Here is a 23,874-nt window from a genome sequence, read left to right on the forward strand (position 1 = left end):
GGGTGCAGGTTGATGACCAGCCAGGTTGATGACCAGCCAGTTTCTGGTCACTGTGGTGGTGGCGGCAGGGGTGGGGATAATTTTGAGGATTTTCACATTGACAATCAAATGCAAGAGCACAAAAGTGACCTGTGCTATTCAACCTAATTCACTGCTCCACATCTGCGGCATCTGATGCAACTAAACACTCTTCCTCTTGCAACGCTTTTCATACCTGCTTCCCAAGACCCTTGGTTTTCCTGGTTCTCCTGCCTTCCTGGCCACAGCTGCTCAGTCTTTTATTGGTTCCTTCTATGCTCCCTTTACTATCAATGGTAAGATGCCCCAGGGCTCAGTGTTCAGCTGGCTTCATCCCTTGGTGTCCTCATTAGAGTTCCATCTTTTTTTCTTTTTTTAGGGCTGCACCTGCGGGATATAGAGGTTCCTAGGCTAGGGGTCCAATCAGAGCTACACCTACCAGCCTACGCCACAGCCACAGCCAACACCAGATCTGAGCCATGTCTGGGACCTACACCACAACTCACAGCAACGCCGGATCCTGAACCCACTGAGCGAGGCCAGGGATTGAACCCACAACCTCATGATTCCTAGTCAGATTCGTTTCCACTGCACCACGATGGGAACTCCTTATGTATTACGAATTTGAAAACTGATAGAGAAACAAAGAAAAGCTCAGTTAATATGCCTACGTAAATCAAGGCCACCTAGAGTGCTATTACACACAACCCAGATCATTTTTCCTGAGAATATAAGCCCCCCATTTCCAAACAAACTATAACATTGCAACGCTGTAATCATATCACATGTAACTGCACCTCAATAAATGAAGTCACAACTTAAATTTAAAGTTGTGACTTCATGCTTCACCATTCCCGTCCTGTTTCCTTGTAGGAAAAATGCAGTCATTGGACCAAATCATTTTTAATAACTTCCCACAGATTATTTGCGGGAGGAGCATGAGCCATATAATGAAAAGCAATGGCTTACACAGTCACTACGCTAGTCTAAGAGTCTAGGATTGTGAAACAGTTTAAAGATGAGGCCAGACACAGGAGGCCAACTTTGACCAGAACAGAGATTAAACTAGGGGTATGACACGTTATTGGCCTGCCAAGGTTAGCATTAATACGTATTACCTTTGTGTATAAAGCATGCACATAAAGCCTAAGGAATAGAGACTGAAAGGCACACCAATCCTAAAAATTACGGCAACTTTCACTTTCAGTGATGATAGACCAAACAATTGGGGCCAACACTCCCAATGAAGATACCTCAAGAAGTTGAGCCAAGAAGACATCTTAAAAGGCATCAAAGAGCTATTAAGATGGTGAGGAACAAGGGAGCTACCATGTCTGAAAGTGGATGGGAGAATATACACAGTTATTTTTGTCAAAGGTTATGGTTACTGATACCCTAGGAACATGAGAGGATGAAGGTTATTTCTGGTGGCTGTGGGGGAGAAAAAAACAGAAGCTAGGACCCATCAAAATAAGTCATTTTCTTTTGGGGATTAAAAAAATAAATAAACAGAAAGTAATCAGCCCTCCTATGGACTTACAGCCAAGTTCCAAGTCATCTGCATAGCTCAAATGACCTAGATTAAAATGATTCCAGAAGGCGAGTACCTTCAGGCATCTAACACACACACACACACACACACACACACACACACAAATTCTCTAGAAGCTTAAGACCTCTCAGCTTTTCAAACGCAAAATCCAGACACAACCAAAGATAACCATTTATGCAAGAAGAGAAGAAATCCCGAGCCAGAAAAAGCTCAAGAGAGCCCCACAAGATACAACAGAGGGGAAAAAAGAAAAACAGGACTCCAAAAATTGTCAGAATTGGACTGTAAAATAACCACCCTTAACACATTCAAGGAGCTAAAAGCCAGACGTAGAAATTTCAGTAGAAAACGGGAGACTTTTTCAATGACATAGATTTGTAAAAGAAGAAAATATTAATTTGAGACCTGAAAATACATTTTTTAAAAAAGTGAGAACCTCTGTGGATAAAGAAAGAATTAGTGAACTGAAAGATAAGTCAGGGAGAAATCAGAATTCAGAATGAACTACAGAGACATATAAGGACAAATGTACAGAGACAAGCGATATGATAGCACATCCCAAAGTCAGATCATAACGAACCCTGCTTCCCAGTACGCATAAACTAAGAGAGTCCCTTCCCGCATTTAATCTGAGTTAGCGCTAACTAAAGCTTTGGTTAACTTTAACTAAAGGATTAGAACAAAAACGATAACTATCCTCATTCTGGGCTTAGGTCTTCCACTTTCCTGGAAGCCCTCTTGGGGGCCCTGAGTCAGCATGTAAGAAGCCCAAATGCCCTGGTGGAGAGACTAGATGGAGAGTCCATGAAGACAGGCCAGTAGAAGACAGAATTCTGGGACTAAGATGACTTGTCATCCTTGTTGACACCAGCTTCCAAACTGTCCCCATCAAGGGCACCAGACATGTAAGCAAAAGCATCTTCAGTGTTTAGGTCCCATGCAGCTTCTGACTATAGCCTCATGGCAGATCCTAAGCAAGACCAGCAGAATAACCATACAACTGAACTGAACCCTAGTCGGCCCACAGAACCATGAGGAATAAAGAAATAGTTGCTGCTTTTAAGCTACTAATTTTGGGGAGTGGTTTGTGTGCAGTAATAACTAAAACAGGACCTATAAAGAATACACTAAGAATGTTTACCCCACATGTCACTGGAGACGTATGCATGAGAAAATGGGCTAGAAACAATATAGAAAGATAATGGCTGAGAATCTTCTGAAATTCACTAAAGGCATCATTCTCAGATTCAAGAAATAAATCCTAATATCCTCAAAGAGGATAAATGAAATCGATGCTTAAGTACATCCTAGGACACATGCGGAAAACTAAAGATGCAGATAAAATTTTCAAGTAGCCAGAGAGACAAAAGGCAAATTACACTCAAAGAGGCAACAGTTAAGACTCCTTACCCCGGTTCCTCCCAAAATTACTAAAGTCTGAGGCAATGGACAGAGTGCTGAAAGAAACAATATGTATAGAATAGATCCAACCTAAAATTCTATAACCAATGACCAGGCTTATCAAGAATGAAGGCGAGAAAGATATTTTCAAGAGTTCCCATTGTGGAGTTCCCGTCGTGGCGCAGTGGTTAACAAATCCGACTGGGAACCATGAGGTTTCGGGTTCAATCCCTGGCCTTGCTCAGTGGGTTAAGGATCCAGCGTTGCCATGAGCTGTGGTGTAGATCGCAGACATGGCTCGGATCTGGCGCTGCTGGGGCTGTGGCATAGGTCGGTGGCTACAGCTCCAATTCGACCCCTAGCCTGGGAACCTAGCCTGGGAACCTCCATATGCCGAGGCAGGGGCCCTAGAAAAGGCAAAAAGACAAAAAAAAAAAAAAAGCGTTCCCATTGTGGCTCAGCAGTAATGAACCCAACTAGTATCCATGAGGATGTGGGTTGGATCCCTGGCCTCACTCAGTGGGTTACGGAGCCACTGTTGCTATGAGCTATGATAACTGACATGGCTCAGATCCCTCAAAGAAGAAAGATACTTCCAGACTAACAAAAACTGAAAAAAATTATCACTAGCCAAACTATACTAAATGAAATAGAAATGATGTTTGACCAGCAGCATTAACATCCCAATGTGTTTAAAAGTTAAATAACCTACCCAAGTAATCCATGGGTCAAAGAAAATAACAATACAAGCCGGAAAATATTCTAAACTGAATAACAAATTTACTACATATTAAATGTGGGGGATGGCGCCAAAGCTACTTGGAATGAGAAATATAAATCTGAGACAATAAGAACAGCTGCAAATTACAAAGCTACGTATATATCTCAAGACATCGAGAGCAAAATAAACCCAAAGAAAGCACAAGGAAGGAAATGGAACAGAAAAAGAGCAAAAAATAGTGACGATAAAGGCCTAAGGTGGCATTTCGAGTAGGTTAATAAACATGCCTTAACCTTTGATGAAGACTGATGAATAAAACAGAAAGACGCAACTGCAGGTAATAAAGACAGTTAAGGAGCATATTTCAATCAACTTGACTCCAAAAAGTTTTAAAGTCTGGACAAGGTGGAAAATGTCTCAAAAAATACAACTTAGCAAAACAGTTACAAGAAATACAAAGGCTGCGCAGTGCTCTAAGAAAGTGAACGGTAATTGAAAAGCTTCCCACAGTAAAAAATAAACTGTATGCCCAGATGGCTTCCCCAGCAAGTTCTACCAAAAATTTAAGAAAGCAGTAACACATTATACAAAGTTTTAAGGATAAATTATACAAACCCTGTCACAGAATAGGGGCAACGGGCATTTTCCACAGCTTGGAGTTTAGACTGAGCCGAATACAAAAACCCAGCTACAACTATACAAGTGAAAACCATAAACCAATCTTATTCATGATCGTAGATGCAGAAATCTTAAAGAAAATAGTAATACACCAAATCCACATTATTAAAATATATATATATATATACCTCAATCAAACTGAATCTAAATCTGGAATCTACATTATAAGTTTATTTTTTTTTTTTTTGGCTTTTTGCCATTTCTTGGGCCGCTCCCACGGTATATGGAGGTTCCCAGGCTAGGGGTCGAATCGAAACTGTAGCCGCCGGCCTACTCCAGAACCACAGCCACGCGGGATCCGAGTCGTGTCTGCAACCTACAGCCTGGTTCACATCAATGCTGGATCCTTAACCCACTGAGCAAGGCCAGGGATCGAACCTGCAACCTCATGGTTTTTAGTCAGATTCGTTAACCACTGCGCCACAACGGGAGCTCCAAGTTTAAAAAAATTTTTTTTTTTTTTAAGTCAATATAATTGACCACATTAATATATTAAAGGAGGAAAATCATATTTTCCTATCAATAGATGTAGAAAAACCCACAGCTAGTGATGATTTTAAAAAAGAACTTAACAGAAGGAAAATCCCAATTCTAGAAAAAAAGATACATAACAAAAGCCTATAATAAACATAATACTTAATGGTAAAACATCAAAAGCACCCCTTTTTAGAAAGGGGAATGATAAAACTGTCCACATCCATCACCTCTTCGACCCAACCTTGCCTAGAGGTCTTGGTCATGGCACTAAGGCAAGAAAAAAAAAAGAAAGATGAAAAAGAAAGCAAAATGGTATTATTTACAGATGAGAAGATTGTGCTCATAGAAAAAAATCAAAGGAATCACTATTATTACAATGTTAAAGGGGCTTTAGCAAGGTTGCTGAATATAACATCCAAGCTCGAAAAGAAAAGTTTATTTTTATATAGCCGCAATTGTTAGAAATAAAATTTTGAAAAATAGGCCATTTTGACAACACCAAAATAGAACAAGTACATAGGACTAAATCGAACAAAACATGTGTAAGATCACTATGTGGAAAACGACATTACAGAATGTGTGGAACAAATTAAGTCAGATGCAATGGTACCTATTATATTAATCCTTTTCCATGAAGCTCAAAAATTGGCAAAACTGGGAGTTTCCATCATGGCTCAGTGGTTGATGAATCCGACTAGGAACCATGAGGTTGCAGGTTCGGTCCCTGGCCTTGCTCAGTGGGGTAAGAATCCGGCGTTGCCGTGAGCTGTGGTGTAGGTTGCAGACGCGGCTCGGATCCCGCGTTGCTGTGGCTCTGGCATAGGCCGGGGGCTACAGCTCCGATTGGACCCCTAGCCTGGGAACCTCCATGTGCCGCAGGAGCAGCCCTAGAAAAGGCAAAAAGACAAAAAAAAAAAAAAATTGCAAAACTACATCATCTAGGGATAAAGATTTAAGGTAAGAAAATTAAAAAGCAAAATAAGGAAGTGATTTGCCAAAAGTCCGGGAGCTGCCCAAAGCAGCTACGAAAGAGGGTAGTCGAGTGGAATCCATATGCTAAAGGGATCTGGAAGACAGAAGGATAACCCATTTGGAACAATCGCTTAAGAAATTTAGAGCAACGTCATCATCTTTTTAAAACGGAGTATTAACAGAAAAATAGTCTCCCCCGTAAGACAGCTAAAAGGCTGAGTTTAAGAGTCAGAAGACTTGGGTTTCAGTCTTAGCTCACCACTTCCTAGCACTGCAGTTTGGGGCAAGTTTTTTGGGGGATACGATTTCCATTTACTGGGGTGTTCCTGTCGTGGTTCAGTGGTTAACGAATCCGACTAGGAACCATGAGGTTGCGGGTTCGGTCCCTGCCCTTGCTCAGTGGGTTAACGATCCGGCGTTGCCGTGAGCTGTGGTGTAGGTCGCAGAGGTGGCTCAGATCCCGCGTTGCTGTGGCTGTGGTGTAGGCCGGTGGCTACAGCTCCGATTGGACCCCTAGCCTGGGAACTTCCATATGCCACGGGAGCGGCCCTAGAAATGGCAAAAAGACAAAAAAAAAAAAAAAAAAAAAAAAGTCCATTACTTTATAAGGATTAGAGAGAATATATCTACAGTGTTTTGACACATAAGAGTAGGTCAGCAAATGGAAATTGCTTTTGTAATTATCTTTGCTCTAACTAGAAGGTGGGTACTTTCCCAGTTTTATTACGAAGTTTACAGTCTTAAACGGACATATAAAGTTCTGAGCAAAGGCATTACCAGCGATTCGGTTAATAAAAATTGACCACCAGGAACTACCTCACTTGCAATCATTATGAGAGGACAAGTTCAACAGAACTCGCAATAAATTACATTTAGCACACTCAATAAATAAGATCTTAGTAGGCTGCTCCAATAGTTCTTTTCTGAAAAGAAGGACAAGAACCCCTTTGCCAAACTCCCTGTCCTCTATGTCAGTGAGTCTGTTGTGTAGACAGGCTCATCTGTGCCATATTTCAGATTCCACATAAAAGCGATATCATATGGTATTTGTCTTTCTCTTTCTGACTTATTTCACCTAGTGTGAGAGTCTCTAGTTTCATTCAAGCAATGAGCTCCTACTGTACAGCACACGGAACTATATCCAATCTCTTGGGATAGAACATGATGGAAGATAGAATGAGAAAAAGAATATATCTATCTCCCCCTTCCATGTCTATGTTAGATGACCTTAGTGTAACTTTTACATAAAAATAATAAAGAACCTTCACAGGCTGAAAACATTAAGGATGTGTATATCCTCCATCAATAACCATCACTCATTCACATCAGTCCAAATTGTGTACAAACACACAGGTCTTCACTATGGCAGCCTGGGCTTGCTCGTCCTCTCAATCCACCTTATTCCTACACATTCAAAGCCATGAGCTACAAAGGCCATGGAAGAGCCACTCAACGTGCGAGAAACAGCGTGATAAGATGGAAAAAGAATGTATCTGAGACACACAGATCTGCTTGCAAATCCTGGCTCGTGAGATTGTTTTATGGGAACTCTTCACTGCAGGACGGTGGGTCCATCATTCTGCTGAGTGAAGTTACCTCTAAATCGCCCCACCAGATCAGGCCCTCTTCCTCACAAAGGTGTCTTCTTGCTAAGGGTCTCAAAACAAGTTGGCTAATACAGCCATGAATGAGACATCTCCTGTGATACATGGATTCGAACCCCAGAAACCCAGGATTGGAGGGAGCTCTGAGCCCACCACTCTGGTCATGAGCTGCTGCATCTACCTAAACTTACATCATTTTACAGATTATCAGGATAATGTGTTAAGGGTCTAGAATAGCAATCTTTTTGTTTTTTCTTTTTTAAGGCCACCCCTGCAGCATATGGGAGTTCCCAGGTCAGCGGTCGAATTAGAGCTGCAGCTGCCACTCTACACCACAGCCACAGCAAAGCAGGATCCAAGCCGCATCTGTGACCTACCACACTGCAGCTTGAAGCAACACTAAATCCTTAACCCACGGAGCGGGGCCAGGGATCGAACCTGCATCCTCACGGACACTATGTCAGGTTCTGAACCCACTGAGCCACAGTGTGAACTCCTAGAATAGTGATTCTCAAGCCTGGTTGCACATAATAATTTCATGGGTAGTTTAATACACACACACACACACACACACACACACACACTCACACACACACTCACACACACCCATGGTCCATCTCAAACCAATCGAATCAGAAATTCAAGGTGATGCACAGGTATCTATATTTTCTAAAAGCTTCTCCAGATGATTCTAATGTGAAGCTAGGGGCGATACCACCAGGGTAAAAGATGGCAAAGAAACTAGCAGTACTTCTTTATCAAAAAATGGTTTAGACCTGAAGAGAAATGAACTTCATTGATAACGTTAAAAAAATGGCTTTAGGAGTTCCGTGGTGGCCTGGTGGGTTAAGGATCCAGCCTTGTCACTACTGTGGCACAGGTTCAATCCCTGGCCATAGAACTTCAATGTGCCATGGGCACGGCAAAAAAAAAAAAAATGGTTTTAACAATTATGTGGGCATTTTTCTATCCTACTAAAACCTAAAAGAAAAGTCAAGCGGCAACTCAAGCAATCCAGGTTGTACTTAAAGAATTTCGTGATCAAGAGAGTTATCTGATAGAACAGAATTTAAGAAGACATAAATTATCTTCTCTATGGAACAATGTATTTCACAGGAAGGGCATATTTTGGTATTGCCATGCTACGAAAAATACATGGAAAACGGCATGACATTGCTTTCGGGGCTTTGCACCTTCTCTGGTGATGGTATCTAAACCAAACAGGGCATTAGAAAGTCACTCGAAATGTTAACAGTTTCAATTACTCCAGATCATAAAGAATTCTTAATAAAATAAGTGGGATCAAAAGCATGGCTTTTCTTTTCGTGCCTTTCCCATTTTGTGCAAAAGCTATTTCCTACCCAAGTTCTAGGGCTTCTTGCTTTCTCTTCCAAATTTCTCCTATAGAAAAGAAGTCGTTACTATAGAAATACTCACCCACCCCGATATTATTTCCCGCTTGCTTATTCTAGGGCTTCTGCACATAGCAACCGCACAAATCTCTGCAGCAAGCTGCTCAGAGCACTCGAATCCTTGGCAACATCCAGGGATGAATTTATCTTTAAACTATGGGGACATTTAGCTGAATAACACAGTTTCAAACGTCTCTAAAGCGCCACTTGTGCTGCATCTATCCCAGATCTGTCAATTCTTAGGAATAACACATCCTTCTCTATCTTCATCCGGGTGCACTAGTGAAAACTCCAGCACACTGACCTGGTTCATAATTTTGCTCATTATTGCTGTATTTTGGAGCTAAAGATCCTAATTCTCGGCATGCGTGGCTCAACAATTGATTATTCAGCACATACGCATTTTCTCTCCTGACAACAGTTGTAAATACGTGGTAGAATCGTTAGCAGGACTTTGAGGATATTCTAATATTTAGATAAGAATTTAGCAGTTACTCTGGTAGCTATCTGAATCAATGGAATATTGGCAGACTGCTGTGCTTTGTCAAACATTTCATCTAGAAATAAGTGCAAAGTGAGACAATGGACGTGAGTCTTTGCACAAAGGTTCTGTTTGTGGATTAATAAATAAGTGACGAATTAACACCTACCTGAGGAGAATTCATCTCAGTCAGACAGGGGTCCAGATGCGAAAAGAGCTTGTACAATCCCAGCCTCTTCTCTTCGATTCTTTAGTAACAAGACTTACCAGAATTTATCACACACATGCATGCACACATGAATATGTGGATATATACACAGATGCATATATGTATATCATTTTTATTTTTATTTAATGTTTTTGGTCTTTTTTATCTTTTGAGGGCCACACCCATGGCAGATGGAGGTTCCCAGGCTAGGGGTCGAATCGGAGCTGTAGCCACCAGCCTACGCCAGAGCCACAGCCACGCCGGATCCGAGCCACGTCTGTGACCTACACCACAGCTCACGGCAACACCAGATCCTTAACCCACTGAGCGAGGCCAGGGATCGAACCTGCATCCTCATGGATGCCAGTCTGATTCGTTTCCGCTGAGTCACCATGGGTACTCCACGTATATTATTTTTAAAATATATCTATACATACAACCATACAGAACAAAGTATGAAAGATATTGAACTAAAATGTAAATTAACCAGCCAATGGGGCCCTGCTCTGTAGCACGGGGAGCTCGAGCCGGTATTCTGCAATCATCTATGTGGGAAAAGAATCTCAAAGAGAATGGACGTGTGCCTAGGTATAACCGAACCACTTTGTTGCACAGCAGAAATCATGACAACACTGTAAATTAACTCTACTTCAATAAAACTTTAAAAACAATTTTTTTTGTCTTTTTAGCTATTTCTTGGGCCGCTCCCGCGGCATATGCAGGTTCCCAGGCTAGGGGTCGAATGGGAGCTGTAGCCGCCAGCCTACGCCAGAGCCACAGCAACGCGGGATCCGAGCCGCGTCTGCAACCTACACCACAGCTCACGGTAACACCGGATCGTCAACCCACTGAGCAAGGGCAGGGACCAAACCCGCAACCCCATGGTTCCCAGTCGGATTCGCCAACCACTGCGCCATGACGGGAACTCCTAAAAACAATTTTAAAAGTGTAAATGAGGACTAAATCCTTACAAAAAGCCCTCATGACTAAGGCCTTCATTCTTGTTTTAAATGTTTACCTCGAGCCCATGTACAGTGGGAGGAAAGGGGGTTTGGAATCAGAAGAGGGGATTTTTTTTTTTCCCCAATTGCACCCACCAGCAGGTTGTCCCAGCCTCATGATTCATGATCTCTTAGGTGCATGACGGGGTTTCTTACTCGGAGTGGGGTTTGCAATGACTCACCCCATGGCTGATTCACTTTCCTCAATGACTAAGCTGGGTAGGAGTTCAACAGAGAGCCCACCACAAGGTGCCACCGCAAAGAAGGAAGAGCCTCAGATGGGTAGGTTTGAAGGGAAAATAGTCACTCCACAAGAGAAGGGATATACCTCCACGAAACATATAAAAAAAAACGCACACAGTTCACTGAGGAACTACCACGTTTGTGTGGTACAGTTGGTATCTGATCAGAGTCCTGTCTTCAGTACTTTGAAAAGGATCGGTTGGAAGACTTAAAATAGGTCCCCAAGTGGCAAAGTTAATTGAACCTGTGGTCAGGGCCCTAACGCCAACATAACTCTGACAAATGAAAGAAAAAGACAATCTATTAAATGGCAGATGGACTCATTTAATTTAAAAAAAAAAATCAAGATCCTTCAGACTCCTTTTTCAAGAATTTCAAACACGTGCAAAAAGCCATCTTTCACTATCGATACCAGGAATTGACAAATTTTTTCTGTAAATGGCCACATCGGAAATAGTTGAAGCCTGCAGGCCCTACAGTGGTCCCTGCCACTCTGCTGCCATTATATGGTGCCACCAGCCATAGACAATTAAGTCAGTGAATGGACGTGGTTGAATTCCAATAAAACGTCACTGAAAAAACAGGTCCAGATTTGCCCTAAAACCAGGCCTTACACACTGGCTGGGCATCTGAGTTTGGAAAGGAATTTTTTTTTTTTTTTTTTGTCTTTTTGGGGCCACACCCTCGGCATATGGAGGTTCCCAGGCTAGGGGTCCAATCGGAACTACAGCTGCTGGCCTACACCACAGCCACAGCAACACAGGATCCAAGCCGTGTCTGCGACCTACACCACAGCTCACAGTAATGCCGGATCCTTCACCCACTGAGCGAGGCCAGGGATCGAACCCGAGTCCTCATGGATACTAGTTAGGTTCGTCCACTGAGCCACGAGAGGAACTCCTGGAAAGGAATTTTAAGCACAGCTTCCTTGAGTGTCCATATGCTCCCGCCTCCAGGCAGTTAGGCCCTCTGACACTGAATCTGCACATAAGGAAATTCAAGAACAAGATAACTATCAAAGAACAGCAACAGGGAGCACAAAAGATTCTTTGGTTCAAGAATTATCCTTTTGTTCCAAAGACTCTAAATGTTACATGTCAGATTACTTGTAATATTGTTTGAGTTTGATCTCCTAAAATCTAAGCAAACCTTCTGAAATGCCAATAAACCCAACAAAATGTCCTGGCCCAATGGCTGGTAGTCAAGAGTCAACATTCCAGGTAAAATAATATATTTCTTAGAAGTGGAAAAAAGTTATTCTAAATCATTACTATGGTAACTACGCCTGTTTTGAATACTGTATACGCTCATTTCTTTTTTGTTACAGATTTAGTCTTTCGGGTCAAATTCAAAGGCAAATTAAGAATAATTCAAAAAGAAAATGTTTTCTTTAAAAAAAAAACAACCAACATTTCTAAGAACCATCTACATCAGCGCTATTCAGATTTCAATGCACATACGAATCCCCTGCAGGTATTGTTGAAATGCAGAATCTGACTGAGTAGGTCTGAGGGAGGGACCCAAGATGCTGCACTACTAACAAGCCCGCAGGTGATGGGGATGCTGAAGGCCCCTGGACCGTCCTTTAAGTATCAAAGGATACACACTCTCCTGGGCAATGTTGATGCCCGCCCCTTGGGAATTCCTAGGGGCCAAAAATTGTAAATGCGCTCTCAGGTGACTATACACCTTTTCAAGGGACTGCAACAAATAATCCACAAATTAGGCCGATCTTTTCTTTCATGACTTGAAAATCCACATTGGCAACCTTTTGAGGTAAAACCCAAGAAAGCCAAGTTCCAGCCAAACAGGGGCACGAAAATAGCACATTCAGGACCAGGGCAAAAAGTACAGCTCTAAAGGAAACTAACGTTGGCTGGCAGCCTACTTACTATGTGGCTGGCAAAGTGCAGGGTGCTTTCAGTATGTCATTTCCCCCGTGGATCATCAAAGGGGGGAAAGTACAGGCACCTGCTCCAGTGACTTTGGGTTTGGCCCTGTGACACACTTTGCCCAATGGAAATGGGTAGCAGATAAGATGCCAAACACCTCCAAGCAGAGGCTTTGTGTATTTATTCATGCATTGACTTACGTTTATGGCTGCAGCTGCAGCATATATGTAAGTTCCCAGGCCAAGGATTGAATGAGAGCGGCAGCTTGGCAAGGCCAGATCCTTCAACCCACTGAGCCGGGCCAGGGATCGAACCGGTGCCTCCTCAGCCACCCAAGCCCTTGCAGTTGGATTTTTAACCCACTGTGCCGCAGCGGGAACTCCCCGAGCAGGGGTTTTAACTGTGTTGCGTGGTTTGGATGTGTTCCTGGCTCTCCGTCAAGAGAACAGCCTGTCCCAGATCTTAACTGTTCTTTCAGCATTACCTTTAATCAGAACTGGAAACAACCTATTGTCTGTTAAAGATAATAAAGACACATGATACGAACAACTATGAACAACTATAGGACGTACAAGGAAAAAAGGATAATGTGGCCATGATTACAACTGTGAGCAACGGCAACATACACGGCACGGGAATAAAAGGGCTGAAATATACCAGGACATCATCAAGCTTTTGTTGGATTTAGGGTTACTTGTTGTCCGCTTTTTTCTACATCTGTTACAGTGTCGTATTGCTTTGATAAAATTCAAATTCATCTTCAGCTTTCAAATCTTAAGGCAAGCCGTTTTAAAAATTTGCCTTTAGGGGAGTTCCCGTCGTGGCGCAGTGGTTAACGAATCCGACTAGGAACCATGAGGTTGCGGGTTCGATCCCTGCCCTTGCTCAGTGGGTTAACGATCTGGCGTTGCCGTGAGCTGTGGTGTAGGTCGCAGACGCGGCTCAGATCCCGCGTTGCTGTGGCCGTGGTGTAGGCCAGTGGCTACAGCTCCGATTCAACCCCTAGCCTGGGAACCTCCATATGCCGCGGGAGCGGCCCAAGAAATGGCAGAAAGACAAAAAAAAAAAAAAAAAAAAAAAATTGCCTTTAGGGAGTTCCCGTCTTGGCTCAGTGGTTAACGAATCCAACTAAGAACCATGTGATGTAGCCTGGCAGCCTCAGCTCCGATTCGACCCCTAGCCTGGGACCCTCCATAGGCCTCGGGAGCGGCCCTAGAGAAGGCAAAAAGACAAAAAAAAAAAAAAAATTGCCTTTAGGATAACCCAGGAGACTGCCTCGCAAAAGGGAAAACGTCACACCGCAGAATGTTTCTCTTTATGTGCAATTAAACCGATTAAACCTCAGGGTCGCCAGTTACTAGCGGGGCGACCTTGTGTTAAGTTAACCACTCTGTGTCTATTTCCTCACCCATAAAAGGACTTCATAATATCTACTTCTTGGGTTATTTAAATAGCACATTCATTCTGGTAATAGACATAAAGCACCTGATTCATATCAGCATTCTGTCAAATGTACCTTCCTTTCACTACCGCTAATATCACCGAAAACTGATACCATTTTATCTGTTATAGAAAGGAATTTACCAGTGACGCATTGACCGGAGATGATATTCAAGGCCATGTGAGACCCTCAGCAGTCCGTGAACTTAGCTCCAAGGACATCCTACAGGACGCACCGCTTTTAAGGACACTTGTGAGTACACTGCGCCCACCCGGATAATCCAGGATCATCTCTATTTTCAAGTCAGCTGCGCATCCTTGAATTCCATCTGCAACCTTAAATCCCCTTTGCCATTTCACGCGGTCACAGGTCCAGGGACTAGGACACAGACATCTCTGGAGGGCCATAATTCTACGTAGCACACTGCGGTACTTTGTATGAAATGACTCAATATCTCATCAACTGGCTGATAGCACAGATTCCCCCAGCGCAACACCACGTGAAGTTCTCTCTCCTGATCTTGGATGGTGACGTTCCCCGTGGCTGTTCAACATTCAGCCTCTTAAATCAGCAAAGCACTTATCTATGTGGAAAGGAACATAATGTCTTTTCTATCAAAGGATATCTTGGGGACTCCATTTGGCACCGGTTTCACCTTCCTGTGACCCCCACCCCTCCCCTTTCCCTCTTCTCCCAGTAACAATGTGTTTCAAATTAGCCAACCGGGAAGAATGTGTGCCCCGACCTGACCCATGGGAAGGGGACAGGTCCATCACCTGCCTTCGGGAGAAATAGGGGAGGGTCCTTTGTTCGGCGCGCGCACTTTATGGTGTGCCTGCACCCTTCTGCAGAGGTAAAAGAGCCTTGCCGAGATCTCCCCATGTTCCTGTGTCTCATTTTTCAACACTGACGATCTGAGCCATGTCCCCAACATCTATAGGAAGCATAAATGAATGAATGCTCTCCTTCCTGTCTTCAAGTCTAAGTAGAGACGAATCCCCCACAGTCCCTGCCCAGGAAGTATTCACTGACTCAGAGGGGGAGGGGGCAAAGTGGAATCCCACTAAGATGGAAAATCAGGGCTGCCCAAAGGACTTCCGGAGTCTTGCAGAGCTATGGCTGAGGTTGCTGGTGAAGGCTTCATTGAGGAAGGCATTTGGGCTGAACGTTTATGGAAGAAGAAAAGAGAAGCAAGGGGCTGAAGGCATCAAGGCTCAGCATGATGTGTCAAGGGTGTGAGGAAACAGCGCCCCCAATTGGCTGGCGAGCATAGATGGAGGGAGAGTGGTAGGTTGCAGCTGAATTCCACGGCAGAAGAACATCACTTGAAAAATTCAAGGGAGTTCCCGTCGTGGCTCAGCGGAAACAGAAACGAATCTGACTGGCATCCATGAGGACGCAAGTTCGATCCCTGGCCTCACTCAATGGGTTAAGGATCCGGCATTGTCATAAGCTGTGGTGCAGGTCACAGACACGGCTCGGATCTGGTGTGGTTGTGGCTGTGGCTGTGGCTGTGGCCAGCGGCTATAGCTCCAACATGACCACTAGCCTGGGGACCTCCATATGCTGCACATGTGGCCCCCAAAGGAAAAAAATTCAATAGCACAGGGAAATCTGCTCAATAGTTTGTAACAACCTACATGGGGAAAAAAGAATGGCTATATGTGTATGTATCAGTGATTCACTTCGCTGTATACCTGAAATTAAGACAACACTATAAAGTCAACTAGACTCCAATAAAATTTAAAAAAATAATAACGTAAGTAGAGAAGGAAGCCAGCCTCTGAGAAGAAGGGATCAAAGCCAAAGAAGGAAGAAAAAGTGCCCAGAAGCTAGGTTGCAAGTTGTCCCCAAGAGAGGCCAGAAAACAAACTGTAATGAATGGGGGGGGGGCAGAGCAGGGGGCAAGAGAGGTGGGGAGTGAGATAAAGGAAATTAAAAAAAAAGAGCCAAAGACAGAAGACCATAGGGAGGCAGGGGAAGGAGAGGGGGAGAGTGGTGACTTTTTTTTAATTTTTATTGAGCTATGGTTGATTTACAATGTTGGGTTCGTATCAGGTGTATGGTAAATGGATTCAGTCAAACATATCTATGTCTACACATATATACATACATGTATATATATGTATGTTTAACCTTCTCTTGCATGAGTTTATGACGAGATGGTGAGTAGAGCTCCCTGTGCTATGTAGGAGGTCCTTGCTGTTTCTCTGTTTCCTACATAGCAGTGTGTGTATTTTAATCCCAATCTTCTGATTTATTCCTCCCCCTGTCCTTCTGGTAACCATACATTTGTTTTCTATGGCTGCTGGTCCCAGTCACTGTGCTTCTATGGTACTGCATGAGGAATACATGGAAAAATAGCAACAGCAAGTAGAACAGTGCTTGAGGGAGGTAGCCATGGGGCATTATTGTTCGACGGGGATAGTGGTTCCGTTTTGCAAGATGAAAAGAGTTCTGGAGATGGCCCGTGGTGATGGTTTTGCAACATTGGCAATGTCCCGAATGCTACTGAACTGTATACCCAAAAAATGGTTAAGAGAGGAAGTTTTCTGTGTATTTTCCACAAGAAAGAAAGGGAAGAAAAAGAAAAGGAGTTCCCTGGTGGTGCAGCAGGTTAAGGATCCTGCATTGTCACTGCTGTGGCTCAGGTCACGGCTATGGCGCAGGTTCCATCCCTGGTCCAGGAACGTCCACATACTACAGGAGCATGCCAAAAAAGAAAAAGAATGAAAGTTGAAAGAGCAGTGACTGCTTAGCAATTTCCTTTTCCGGTAGCCAAGTATTGAGAAGTAAGTGTGTAGGACAAAAGTTAAAAAAAAAATTCTACAACAAGCTTGGGTCCTTATAGGCCAAGAAGAACCAGCAGAAAGGGAAGGAAAGACAGTGTGAGACATAGATAGGAGACCTGCTGAGAGAAATCTGGGAGGAGGCAAACGGCATCAGAATCAAAATCGCATGTGGGAGACAGCTTTGGGTGAGAGGTGGAAGACCTGCTTCTCTGACGTGGGGAGAGGGACCACCACCAGAACGGGAGTGGGGCTGTGAAGCAGAAGAGAAGTAACGATGTCGGGAAGGGGAGTTCCCGTCGTGGCGCCGTGGTTAACGAATCCGACTAGGAACCATGAGGTTGCGGGTTCGATCCCTGGCCTCGCTCAGTGGGTTACGGATCTGGTGTTGCCGTGAGCTGTGATGTAGGTGGCAGAGGTGGCTCGGATCCCACATTGCCACGTTGCTCCAATTGGAGCCCTAGCCTGGGAACCTCCATATGCCCCAAGTGCAGCGCTAAAAAGCAAAAAAGAAAAAAAAATGAAAAAAAGAAAGAATGATAAAAGAAAGATGTCGGGAGGTGAGAGAGAAAGGAAATGGAAAATCCCAATGTTTGGGGCGTTCCTGTCGTGGCACAGTGGTTAACGAATCCGACTAGGAACCATGAGGTTGCAGGTTCGATCCCCGGCCTTGCTCAACGGGTTAAGGATCAGGCATTGCCGTGAGCTGTGGTGTAGGTCGCAGATGTGGCTCAGATCTGGAGTGGCTGTGGCTGTGGTGTAGGCCGGCAGCTACAGCTCCAATTGGACCCTGAGCCTGGGAACTTCCATATGCCGCAAGAATGGCCCTAGAAAAGGCAAAAAAAAAAAAAAAAGAAAGAAAGAAAAAAAAAAAGAAAAGAAAATCCCAATGTTTGAACGGAAGCAAAATCTCTTTCATTACTTTGGTCCTTGACCAAAATTGTGGCAGTCATTGAACAAATCAGGGTTTAAACAGAGAACACTTACTGGTCTTAATTGTGGTTTTACCTTGAAGCAGCTCTTTTAACCTTAAGTCAGACAGTTAAACTTCCTACACTGAATCTTTACAAGAGGGGGATTTGCTAAAATAACCCCACTGTCCTGTCCAGCTCTACATTTCAATGGTTTCAAAGAAAGAGCTTAGACCTTAAACACCTGTCAGCTGACCTACCCCTTCCCCCCCCCCACCCGAAAAAGTGAAATGGGAACAAAAGTCAAGGTGTATGTCATTTAAACCCCCTTGGGCTGTTTTCACAGCCTCACTTTTGATAGGGACAGCGGCAAACAAACAGATGGTTGCTGCTGGCAAGGGCTATGTCATTACAGTCCTAATGGTAACTGAGGTTTTTATGGCTCTTTACTGTTTATAAAGAGCCTTCGCACATGAACCATCTTAGTTACAACAGCCCGGTGACAGGTAAGGCTGCTGGACTAGTCCATCATTTTCCAGTTGAGAAAACTGAAGCTTACAGACAGACATTCTTGGGGTGCCTGAGGCCCCAGAACAGACGAATGACGAACCAGGTACCTGAACCAGGTCCTCGGGATTCAGAAATGCTATTTTTGTTAATTGTGTCACACACACAGAAAATTCATGAGTGCTTGCAGAGGTTTATTCTTTTAAATTGATCCCAGCAACACCATTTATTGAAAGGCAAGGACAATCTTTCTTTTTTTTTTTTTTTGCTTCTTTAGGGCTGCACCCATGGCATATGCAAGTTCCCAGGCCAGGGGTCGAATCGGAGCTGCAGCTGCCGGCCTACGCCACAGCCACAGCCACGCCAGATCCGAGCCTCATCTGGGACCTACAGCACAGCTCATGGCAACGCCGGATCCTTAACCCACCGAGCGAGGCCAGGGATCGAACCTGCAACCTCATGGATGCTAGTCGGATTCGTTTCCGCTGTGCCACAACAGGAACTCCCGGCAAGGATGATCTTAATTTCCAAGCGAGGAAATGATCGGAATCCAAAGAGAAAAGAGAAGGAGGGGACTAGAATTCATCTATTTCAATGTTTTCCTTTCTCAGGATGAGGAAACAGGTGTCTCCTGGGACAAGCGACAAGAGGCTGAGCCGGACACAAGAACTCAAGGTTCCCGCCAGCCCTGGAGCACTCAGCCCTGGCCAGGTCTTACCCAGCTCCTGAGCAACAGAATCACTCCTTAACAATGAAATGGTTCCAATTTCAATAATCAGAGAGGCTCCTTCTCTCCTTTCTCCATGTGCAAGTCATACGGATGCTGCCTCTTAATGGTCCTCAAATTCGTCGGAGCAAATTTCTTCTCCCAAATGGGAGGGTTGGTAATGACAGTCCCGCCTCACCTTAGTACAAAAGAGAAGTCAAGGCAGCCAACCAGGAATCCATCTGAGAGACTTTTCGACTGACTGAAACTGCCTCCATTCCTATCTTCTCCCGACAAAAAATGTTTTCCAGCTAAATTAAAATGGGAAAAAAAAAAAACAATGGGAAAAAAATGCAATGAAAATATTTGGAAGAGGACCACACTGTCTAAGTATTCCCACCCTTCTTCCTTCAGAAATACTGTAATGAGTCAGCAGGTGCTTCCACTACCAAAATGTCTTTTTATCACGAAGCTGAAAAGTGTTTACTGTTTAAATGAAAGACTCCAGGAGAAAAAGAGAGGAGTTTGTGAAAATGATGGATTATGAAACCGCACATCCCATTTTATAGGTCTCATGCAGGGGGGAAGAAAAAGTCTGAGTCTTCCGTTAGTCTATAAGGGACCCCCCTTTTTTCGGTCTTTTTAGGGTCATACCCGTGACATATGGAGATTCCCAGGCTAGGGGTCCAATCGGAGCTACGGCTGCCAGCCTACGCCACAGCCACAGCAACGCGGGATCCAAGCCGCATCTGCGACCTACACCACAGCGCATGGCAATGTCAGATCCTTAATCCACTGATCGAGGCCAGGAATCGAACCTGTGTCCTCATGGTTACTAGTCAGGCTTGTTTCTACTGAGCCACAAGGGGAACTCCCCACCTTCTGATGTGAGCAAATAATCGCTGATCTTCTCTCAGGGCACTTGAGAACTCTGGGCTCCTACTGAAGAGATGTACCAGGAGAGAGGATTTCGAGTAATGAAAAGAAACCCGCAAAGCTTTCTGATGAAAGTACAAAGGCTCATGTGACAGATAGGAAAAAACTGCCATGCGTTCAGTTCTGGAGCTGTGAGAGGGAGGCTGAGACATTAGGCTGAAGGTTTCAGAAAGACAGAGGGAAGCCTCGAGCTTCACAGTGTGTCAGAAATGAAGTTTTTACTAAAGTAGGAGGTTAGCCTCAAATACCTAACCAGGCTTCTCCCCAAGACAGGTGCAAGGGAGTTCCCTGGTGGTGAAGTGGGTTAAGGATCTAGCGTTGTCACTGCAGTGGTTCAGGTCACTGCTGTGGAGTGAATATGATCCCTGGCCCAGGGAACTTCCACTTGCTGTGGGTGTAGCCAAAAAAAAAAAAAAAAAAAGGAAAGTTGCAAGAATTTGAAATGAAGGGGACAGGAGACTAAGCCCAAGACTTGCAAAAGGGGAAAGTTTAATCTCCCATGGTTTTTCAGGGCTAAGAAAACAAAGATCCTCTAAGGTTTCAACCAAATGCCCAGGGAGGGCATGCCTGAGGAGCATAGACACCCATAACTGGGTTGAGTCCTCCTAAAATTGCACCCTGGCCTTGACTTAGCTCAAATCCTGATGGAGTGAAGGCCATCAGCTGCTCACTCTATCGACTTAACAGAGGAGAGAGTTCCTGTCGTGGTGCAGGAGAAACGAATCCGACTAGGTAGTCGGTCTGATCCCTGGCCTTGCTCAGTGGGTTAAGGATCCGGCGTTACCGCGAGCTGTGATGTAGGTTGCAGATGTGGCTCGGATCCTGTGTTGCTGTGGCTGTGGCGTAGGCAGGTGGCTGCAGCTCTGATTCGACCCCTAGCCTGGGAATTTCCATAAGCCATGGGAGCGGCCCTAAAAAGACAAAAAAAAAAAAAAAAAAAAAGAGGAAAATAAGGAAATCCTCTCTGGAGGAAGATGTAATCTAGAACTAGATGCTTCCACACGCTGTGTCTGGCATAAGAGAAAAACTGCAAGTAAATGTAACCAACCTTCAAGAGATAAAAAAGACAACAGATCCAGGCTCACAGATGACTCAGATTATTGGTTTCCACAGACCAGACCTTTAAATGAACTGATTTAAAAAAAAAAAAAAAAAAAAGCGAAAAGAAGGAAATGGACGAAAAGATGAATTTCAAAAGAGAACCAGAATCGATATAAAACATCAAATGGACATCATCAAAAAATAAAGTATCTGAAAATAAGAAAAATACAATGTCTGATATTAACTCACTGGATGGGTTCACTACCAGACTAGACATAGCCAAAGACAGGATTAGTCACCTTAAAGGTTAATGAAAGATAAAGGTTAATGGAAAACACCCACATTAAAACTCAAATAGAAAAGGTGAGGAGCTCCTGCTGTGGCACAATGGGATTAGCAGCATCTTGGGAGTGCTGGGACCTGGGTTCGATCCCCGGCCTGGCACAGTGGGTTAAGGATCCAGCACTGCTCTGGCTCAGGTGGAGGCTGTGGCTGGGAGCTGATTCCTGGCCAGGGAGCTCCATATGCCACAGGGCGGCCAAAAATGGAAACAAGAAAAAAGAAAGGAAGAAAAGAAAAGCGGAAAGAAAGAAAAAGAACAGATCAAAAAAACGTGAAAGGTCTCCTGACCATGTAACTGGAGAGCCAGGGGGAGGTAAGGACAGAAGCAATATTTGAAGAGACGATGGCTGGGAATTTTCCAATACTGATGAAAGACATTAACCTTCAAATTCAAGAAAGTCAACAGACCAAAGCGGGATGAATATAAGGAAAATCACACCTGAATGTGAATGTCAAATGCTCAGTAAAAAAAACCTGACAAGCACTGAGGAAGTCATGTACCAGGCCCCAAACAGTCCAATACAATTTAGCATTGCTATTTTTTTTTTTTGTCTTTTTAGAGCCACACTCACAGCATATTGGAGTTCCCAGGCTAGGGGTTGAATCGGAGCTGCAGTTGCCAGCCTACACCACAGCCACAGCAACACCAGATCCAAGCTGCATCTGCGACCTACACCACAGCTCATGGCAATGCCGGATCCTCAACCCACGGAGTGGGGCCAGGAATCGAACCTGAGTCCTCATAGATGCTAGTCAGGTTTGTTACCACTGAGCCCCAAGGGGAACTCCAGCATCCCTATTCTTGAAGAGGTTGTGATAAAGACAGTGCGGGGGCAGGCACCCTACTCAACAGTGAAGTTTACCTTCTTTAGCAGGATCAGAGTCATTCTGCTCTTGACCAAACACTGGAAAATTCCACAATAACATACGTTTGAAAATACTGCGATGGATTCTTGCCTCTTGGTTTTCTCCTAGCCACTGGTCTCATTTCATTAACCTTATAATAATGTAATTCTACATTTTCTACAACCAAAAAAATTTAATCCTGGGAGTTTCCTGGTGGCTCAGTGGGTTAAGGACCTGACATCAACTGCTATGGCCTGGATTGCTACTGTGGCACAGGTTCGCTGCGTGGGCTGAGAACTTCCACAGGCCGCAGGCATGGCCAAAAAAAAAAAAAATTAATCTCAATAAGAGTTTTATAATAGAATTTACTAAAACCGGGGGGGGGGGGGGGGGGGGAGAACACAACCATAGTATTAAGACTGATTTAGTGTCAGAATAAGATAGGGCTTTAAAGATAAGCAATTCAACCCTTTTGTTAGAGATGAGAAGCCCAGAGCAATAAGAATAATGTGCCCAGCCCCACAGCTATTTAGAACCCTGCTGGGAACCAGAGTAGCAGTATTCCTCTGGCCACATAGTACTGTACACACAGGCTAGGCATTTATACATCAGTAAATACACAGGAGGAAGGAAAATGCACATTATGCAACATATCAGGAATATAAGATCTAAACTATTTCGCACTAGTATCTGTGATCCCAAACTAGCTCTTTGAGGAAAACAAAGCTTGAGTAACCTATAAATGCTATCTCCATTAGAACCCTAATGCTAATTCCCTGATTGGATAAATTAACAGATAACAATATTGATTTTTCGAGCTCAACATGGTCATGTGGTCTTCTAACACTCCTTAACTGCAGCCACTCCAATTTATGTTGTCATTTTAAATAAACAGCAAATGCAATACAGAGATTCCATGAGAAACAGATTTCTAAATAGGGTATAGTGAGAGAGGCACGAAAATCTTTTGTTCTCCGAGAAACGAAAAGATGAGCCTGCCCTAAGAGAACACTTCCAGAAGATATATATATATATTTTGTCTTTTTGCCATTTCTTGGGCCGCTCCCGTGGCATATGGAGGTTCACAGGCTAGGGGTCTAATCGGAGCTGTAGCTGCCAGCCTACGCCAGAGCCACAGCCACGCGGGATCCGAGCCGCGTCTGCAACCTACACCACTGCTCACGGCAACGCTGGATCCTTAACCCACTGAGCAAGGCCAGGGATCGAACCCGCAACCTCATGGTTCCTAGTCGGATTCGTTAATCACTGCACCATGACGGGAACTCCTAGAAGATATTTTTTAACCTCAGTGAAAGTTCTATTCTCACCCAGAAATAGTTGCCCATCTGTTATTGTGACAGAGGATCTCTTGAGTTGTGCTTTTTTCTTGCGTCTGTGTCAATGGCCCATCTCGCAGGAGCACAAGGCGGGAGGAAAACACACGGGCAAGATCAAAAAGAGGTCACAGGGGGTCCTAAGGCCCTTTAAGTGTCTCCTATTCCTTTAGGCCTCTTGGTCACTTAACAGTTCATCTGGATCTCTAGGATTAGTAGCTATACGCTTGAATGAGATAAAATGTATGTTTTCTTTATTTATTTTTTTGTCTTTTGTCTTTTTAGGGCCGCACCTGCGGCATACAGAGGTTCCCAGGCTAGGGGTCGAATCGGAGCTGCAGCTACGGGCCTGCACCACAGC

General features: G+C 44.1%; 1 long non-coding RNA gene and 1 other non-coding gene across 3 annotated transcripts in view; one reads left to right on the forward strand and one right to left on the reverse strand.

Moving 5' to 3' along the window:
* Window positions 1–23,874, reverse strand: part of LOC102166369 — an 88,886-nt gene that overhangs the window by 54,633 nt on the left and 10,379 nt on the right. The gene's annotated exons all lie outside the window — the stretch shown is intronic.
* On the forward strand, window positions 10,908–10,987 carry MIR9859 (microRNA 9859). Its single transcript, NR_128555.1, has one exon. It is a non-coding gene; the product is annotated as a microRNA 9859 (primary transcript).

This window comes from Sus scrofa, chromosome X (genome assembly GCF_000003025.6).
Source record: "Sus scrofa isolate TJ Tabasco breed Duroc chromosome X, Sscrofa11.1, whole genome shotgun sequence".
NCBI lineage: Eukaryota > Metazoa > Chordata > Mammalia > Artiodactyla > Suidae > Sus > Sus scrofa.